This window comes from Triplophysa dalaica, chromosome 9 (assembly GCF_015846415.1).
Source record: "Triplophysa dalaica isolate WHDGS20190420 chromosome 9, ASM1584641v1, whole genome shotgun sequence".
Lineage (NCBI taxonomy): Eukaryota > Metazoa > Chordata > Actinopteri > Cypriniformes > Nemacheilidae > Triplophysa > Triplophysa dalaica.
The window spans coordinates 120,923-128,704 of record NC_079550.1 but is presented as its reverse complement, the minus strand read 5'-3'; the positions used below and the strand labels follow the sequence as shown (position 1 = coordinate 128,704).

Here is a 7,782-nt window from a genome sequence, read left to right as displayed (position 1 = left end):
TTCCCTGAAGCACATATTCACATAAAGCTTTCTGAGAAAACAAAATTTAAGTTGTGACATTTTGGGCACTTCAATAACCCTAAAATAAAACCTTTTACCAATTGTGATTTGTTTGATTAAAAATAAAAAATATATATTAAAGGAAAGAATGTCATTGTCCAATAAAGACAAGTTTCTTTGGAGAAATCGTATTTTGCTACTTTGTTTCAGATATTTAGATTTGACATAATTAGATTTAAGATACAATTTGAACGGTATTTGTGAACTCTATGCTAGAGCTAGTCGGTCCCAATCATGGAGAGCATGTATTCTGCATAGTTTAGTTCCAACACTTATCCAACACACCTGTTCATCATTTTCAAATAGTCCTGAATACTTTGATCAGCTTGGTTAGTTGCATTTGATTCAGGTTGGAACTAAATTCCGCAGGAGACCGGCCCTCCAGGAGCAGAGTTGACTAGACCTGCTCTAAGCTTTATTTTAACACAATTTGTTCTTATGTTCAGATGATGGCAGAGTTTTATCAAAGAAGAAGTCAGCAAACAGTATATTCCGTTCCGCCTAAATGTAAGTTGGTGGCATTAAATATAATCATAATTGTTATCCAGTCTTGATGTTCTTTCAGTTTTTTATTTACAGACGCACTTGCCCAAGACCGCTCTGGACATGGGTTTGTACAATATAAAAATATGTTTTTAAGTATTAGTACTAGACATGCAGTATATGACTCTCTTTTTCTCTCTTGCGTTTTGACTTCTAACAGACTTCAATGACATTTCAAGTGGTTGTTCATAAATTGTAAGCATATTTTTTTCTTGTTTAATTTTCATAACCTGAAACTTTATCAGGAAGGCACCATTTAATAGTTTATTTGGTTATTTTTTTCTACAGCAGAAGAATCTCTGCAGAAGTACCCACAGCAAAGTGTGTCTAACAATCTTCAACGTTGTGCAAAATGTGATGGCATTATTGTATTTATTGACTATTTAAATTAGTGTATCTTTATAATAAATTAATTCCTTTTAAAACTTATAAAAGGGTCAGTTCTGGTCCTTGATTTTGATCCTGGTTCTAAGCTGTTATAAAAACAGTAAGCCACTGCTTCTTGGGGCTTATTGCCTAATTTTGCCAAACAGCTCCTTTTAGAAGAGCCCCAGTCTTCATCTGAAGCAGCAACAAAGAGTAAGTCCGTTTATTCATTTTTCAGATTAAAATAAAGCATACTCAATATTGTTCTAAATGCTGTACAGACTATTGCACAAAAGTCTTGCAAAAGTTACAAGACATTGTTGAAAACCAACAAGAAATCCTGGCCATGCAGCGACAATTGCTGGCTTCTACAGCTGTGACGTGGCAGAGGATTGAGGAGACCTTCTTGATAATGGGCCGTGTCAGACAGTGGAAGAACTGCAGCTTCTGGACACTGAACTTGCCCACAAGGACAAACGAACTAAAATGGTAAATATATATATATAAATATATAGCAAGAATGTTAATTGTACAGTTAAAAAAATCGACTGGCAGCCGCTGCTGTAGCATTAAACTGGATTGCTACAGTGATTCACTATTTATACAGTGTTGGGCCGCATTTCCCCAAACCTTCTTATCGCCAAGTCGTTCCCGAAACCTTCATAGTTAAGTACCATCTGTTAGTCATACATTCAGAAGGTTGGTCTGGAGCGCTCTTAAATTTAATTTATCACTGTTTAATCTGAGAAAATCATCCAGTGTCCAAGCACAATAAACAAAGGATCATTTTTGGTTGCTGGATGAACTTTTTTAATGGCTTTCCTTATGACCCAAAGTTTGAGAACATGTGATATAAATGACCTTACTGCCAGTTAGTGTAGCAGATTGATACATTTGCGCATGAGATTTTGGGTTCTCGTTTTACAATTAAATAAAAACATGTCTGGATTTAGGTTGCAATTTGGTTTATTGTCATCCTACGAGTCCTAATAAATGCAACTTCAACTAATTCTAAAGTGCTTCTGTTTTAAAGAATGCTACTAACTCACATAACGCAGTAAAGCAGTCCCTGTATAGAGTAAAAAAAGATTGTCGATTCAGCAACACAGCCCTGGACAGCACCTGGTAACGCCACATCCTAGTAAGTCACATCCTAGTTCGGGGAACACAACTAGAGAAGGTATACCTGTAGTAAAGGTGTTCCTTTAGAGTCTTCGTAGTGCATTAAAAGACAACGTTATCGGGAAACACAGGCCTGAACTTATTTTATATAGTCCACTAATAATAATTCTTAATATAACATTAAACTTTAAATACTAGGCCTTCTCACCCTCCTGTCAATAGCGCATCTCTTGCTGTATGACATATAATGATAACGTTTTTAACATAATATATACAGTTGTGTTCAAAATTATTCAACCCCCAATGCTGTAAATGGTTTTAGGGAATTTAGTGTACATTTGTAATTGTATTCAGAATGAAATCCTACAAGGACTTCTTAAAGAACCATATGCAACTAAAATGACATCAATTAGTTTTGTAATACAGTAGTAAATGTTTCTTTTGTGAATTCTTCATTGACATAATTATTCAACCCCTTAAAGACTACCACTCTGAAGAACAGAGGTTCAATGAAGTGTTTTCAATCAGGTATTGAAAACACCTGTGGATATCAGGGAGCAGCAATAAAGCCTAATAAGCACCAATTAGGCAGCTTTAAAATGACTGTGATACTCAGCTCCTTCTAGACATTTACTGGTGTGGTTACAAACATGGTGAGGTCAAGAGAATGGTCCAGGAAGACAAGAGAACAGGTGATTACTCTTCACAGGAAGGGCAATGGCTATAAGAAGATTGCAAAGATGTTAAACATACCAAGAGACACCATAGGAAGCATCATTCGCAAATTCAAGGCAAAGGGCACTGTTGAAACGCTACCTGGTCGTGGCAGAAAGAAGATGCTGACTTCGACTGCTGTGCGCTACCTGAAGCGTAGAGTGGAGAAAAGTCCCCGTGTGACTGCTGAGGAACTGAGAAAAGATTTGTCAGATGTGGGTACTGAAGTTTCTGCTCAGACAATACGGCGCACCCTGCGTAATGAAGGCCTCCATGCCAGAACTCCCAGGCGCACCCCCTTGCTGTCCCCAAAGAATAAGAAGAGTAGACTGCAGTATGCCAAAAGTCATGTGGACAAACCACAGAAGTTTTGGGATAGTGTTCTGTGGACTGATGAAACAAAATTAGAACTGTTTGGGCCCATGGATCAACGCTATGTTTGGAGGAGGAAGAACAAGGCCTATGAAGAAAAGAACACCTTGCCTACTGTGAAGCATGGCGGTGGGTCAATCATGCTTTGGGGCTGTTTTGCTTCTGCAGGTACTGTGAAGCTTCAGCGTGTGCAAGGTACCATGAATTCTCTTCAGTACCAGGAGATATTGGATGACAATGTGATGCAGTCCGTCACAAACCTGAGGCTTGGAAGACGTTGGACCTTTCAACAGGACAATGATCCCAAGCATACCTCCAAGTCCACTAGAGCATGGTTGCAGATTAAAGGCTGGAACATTTTGAAGTGGCAATCACAGTCACCAGACTTAAATCCGATTGAGAACCTCTGGTGGGACTTAAAGAAAGCAGTTGTAGTGCGCAAGCCTAAGAATGTGACTGAACTGGAGGCTTTTGCCCATGATGAATGTGCGAAGATACCCGTAGATCGCTGCAAGACACTTGTGTCAAGCTATGCTTCACGTTTAAAAGCTGTTATAACTGTAAAAGGATGTTGTACTAAGTTCTAAGATTGAATGTCACTTGGGGGTTGAATAAAACTGATAATGATGTGAGCTCAGAAAAGACATTTGTGGTTATTTCATTATAAATGTTATGTTATATTTGTCTGACCTACACGTGCCTCTTTGATTTAATTGTAAGCAGGATGACTGAATGATCAAACAATCCGTCAAAACCGACCTAAACAATCAATTTCAGTGGGGGTTGAATAATTTTGAACACAACTGTATATATAATTATGTGATAATAATTAGTTCACCCAAAAATACAAAATTCTTATTCATTTACTTACCCTCTTATCATTTCAAACCTGTACGACTTTTTTGTACAGAACACAAAAAATGTTTGCTATTTTGAAGAATGTTGGTGACCATTATTCATTGACATGACATTGGTTTTGTGTCCACACACTGGAAGTGAATGGGTACGGCCATTGTTTGGTTACTAACATCCTTCAAAATATCTTCTTTTGTGTTCTGTATAAGAAAGAAAGTCATACAGGTTTCAAATGATAAGAGTGTGAGTAAATGATCACATAATGTATTATTATTCACTTACAATGTGTAATAATTTAAAAAGAAACTTCACTTTCTGTAGTACAGCACGAGATTATGGCTGACGAAATTTCTCTTGTTTTAAAATATGCCCTACACAGACATTTGAAATGGTAAACAAAGTCATTTTTAAATGATCAGTATGATTCAATCAACTCTCTAACTTTTTAAAAAACGGGCCAATACGTTTAGAAAAGATTTGTAACCTAATAGCGGCATCTAGTGGTGTGATATTAAAGACCGTTTTTATTAAAGTTTAGTTAGTTTCCATTCTAGTTTCAGTTTAGATTTTGTTAGTAAAACATATTGTACAAACATTGTATAAACGAAGTAACTTTGTATAGAACTTTTCATGTTATTGCCAAATCCTTTTATCGTCTTCCATATTGTACGTTCTCTTTGAGTAGGACATGCCTCTAAATGCCTGTACTGTAAATGAATTGCAGGCAGTATTAACCATCAACATTATTCATTGGCGACACTGCAATTAATAACTATTTCACATAATAAATATTCACTTCAACTACATTGTTTAAGATCCGTCTTATTCATTTCTTTTTTGTTTTGTTTTCAGATGATGCTGAAGTGAAGATAGTGGACTTGATGGTGCTTCTGTATTTTAATTCATTGTAGCCTGTATATTTCTCATTATACATTTAATAAATAGTAATACAACTATTATTTTTAAATTAAATTTTACCAATTAGTTTAAGGTTTTAAATTAATTATTATTTTCTTTGTATTTGTTTTATTTGTATGTCGTTTAAGGTTGTTTATGCACTTTAACACTTGTTTAATAAACAAGCCATAACACATGATTTTAGATTTATTTGCATTAATCATAACATTGACGTTAGGGGGACGTTCCCCTAACCTACAGAGAACGTTCTATTAACGTTAAGAAAACTTTCCTGGAAAACCAACAGGGAACGTTAGAATATCTGTTCTGGGAACAATGCGCTAACGTTTCCAGAACGTTCTGGGAAACAAAAATTGTTTGCTGGGATCTTCTTCAAGCATTGGTTCTCCTTTTTTATGTACATTTTGTCATTTAGCAGATGTTTTATCCAAAGCGACTTACAAAGAGTTAAGGAGCAACAAGCGATATGTCATACAGGAGCCATAATACATTAGGTGCCAAAACAAAGTTACTGGTTTCAACAAAACACTACCGGTCGAGAGAAAGGGTTAGAGGTGTTTTATTTGTCTGTCAGGTATTCACAGAAGAGTTGGGTTTTAAGTTGTTTTTTTAATTTTGAGAGAGATGTGGTCGACCGGACAGAGTTAGGAAGAATGTTCCACCAGGAAGGATGTAGCCTTCTGATTTAATAGATCTGCAAAGTGTTTGTCCTTCTGTCACATAATCTCTGTGAACTCAACGAAACTGAAATTAGTTTCTCAAAGATTCACACTGTTTATTGGTTCAGTGTAAAGCGGTTTTCCTTTAACAGGTGACAGCTGATAAAAATCTCCATCTGCAATGACACAGACTTTTCCAAATGGTGAATAATCTGACAAACCTGTTTGTTTAATTTGTCTCAATCTTCCATGAATATATGCAAGACGTTTATGATCCCCATATAAATTTCATCAATTTTTAATAGTTTGCAGTTTTCCAAGTTTTGCTCTCAAGGAATAATTTTTTTTCTCCAAGTGGTACATATGGCAGAGAAGCATTTGTTCTGATAGAGAAAGTGCTTTGGATTGTAGCAGCGTTTATATTATAAGCAGCAACACCAGTAGGAGCTGTTAACAGCACGTGGGTCTATGCTTTCATACTGGATTGCTTTAATCAGTACAGACTTTCCCACGCCTCCTGGACCAGATATGAACACATGAAATGGATCTGGGTTCTCACCTTGTACTTTTGCCAAACACCATTCACGTACTTTGTAAACGATTTGTGACTGCTTATTATTCAAAGAAAGCAGCAAAGCCATAGCAGAGGGATTGTTTTCTATTCTGGAAACACCTTTGTTTAGTAAAAGATCAGGTATGACATCATCACTTTCCTTCTTCTACTGGTTGTTTATTCTTGAGACATTCTAAGCGCTCAAGTTGAGCTTCTGGACAGATTTCAGCCCAAGCATCTTCCATTGGTCCATGTTTTTCTAAATGATCTTGAGCTCTTTGTATTGTGTCTGCTTCTTTTTCCAATTTTGCCATGATTATGTCCACAATGTTTTTTACTGAATCAAGAGTCTCAAACATTGTCACATAGCCAGTCTCATAAAAATCTTGATGGGAAGTAAAATTAGCTGATTTCAACTGACTGCAAAAAATTTGGCAAAAACAGTTGCAATATGCTTTAAAAAAAATATTTTCAGGATTTTTTGTGGGTGAGAAACGAGCATATCGTACAACTGCACATTCTGTGCTAGTTCTTTTTCTCACAAAGCCCATGTCATCTTCCAATCTTACTCTGTCTGAACAAGAGACTTCAGATTTACTCAAAACTCTGTATTGTGATGCAAAGGTTGCTATATACATTATATTAAAATCTTCAGTTTTTGGACGGGCTCTGTATCTGTCTGTGATGCTTTTCATCAATATCTCATCATCATCATTGTCTGCAGGTTCAGCTTTTTTCTGTATGATGTTTAAGGGTAAACTCATTTTCACTGTATTGGCACCAGTTGGAATAAAAACAACTTTTCTTGATCCCTCTTTAGGTCTCATGTTAGTCAATCCATAGACACTCTCTTGAACCACATTTGTTTTCTTTGTCATTTTGCTATAAGCAGCTTCAAAGATCTGTTGATTTATATCAATGGATGCAAACAAAGAGTCGACTGAGTCAAAGAAAATATCAGGGTTCAACAAACATTCTTTAACTTGTTTCATTGCAGTTTCAGCAAAGTCTTGGGGTATTTGTTTAGAGTCATTTGACTTTTTGCCTTGATTTTCTTGTTCATCACTTCCTTTTATTTCCTTGTCAGTATTATTGCTTCTTGTGATGAAGGTATTTTTGCTTTGTGGAAGTGGAAAGTTAAATCTACACACAGTTCTGTTCTTTCTACAAGTTTTGGAATGTCTTATACTGTGTTTTTGGACACTTCTGACAATTTCATGCGTTTCCTCTTGTTCAGATAGCATTTCACAGGTGACATACTGATCAACAAATGCAACAAACATCTTTATCATCATCTCTGTTTATCATCATCTCTGGGCATTTTCAACTCAAAACAGACAGTGTGTATGAGGTGAACCACGTTGTTGAAATTCGAAATAAATTATTTTACCGATTGGTTGAGCTGGTGACATAATCACATCTTTCAGAAAGCAGTGAAATCTATGATCAAACATACAAGCAGCAGTTACTTGGTTACGTTTAAGCATTCCACATCTCTCAGACAAGTCTAGTTCATCCAGAGGTTTTTCACATCTTTCTTGTTTCACGACAGTTTGCATTAGATCTTTCCATCACAGGTCTGCTGAAGAGGGCGAACAAAACCAGGTGTGACTTCCCAGC

The 7,782-nt window shown here is 36.3% G+C and overlaps 1 long non-coding RNA gene across 1 annotated transcript; it reads left to right on the top strand.

Moving 5' to 3' along the window:
- Positions 1-506: 506 nt before the first annotated feature.
- Positions 507-2,387, top strand: LOC130428991 (uncharacterized). Its single transcript, XR_008907519.1, has 3 exons — positions 507-798; positions 892-1,458; positions 2,003-2,387. It is a non-coding gene; the product is annotated as an uncharacterized LOC130428991 (long non-coding RNA).
- Positions 2,388-7,782: the final 5,395 nt, after the last annotated feature.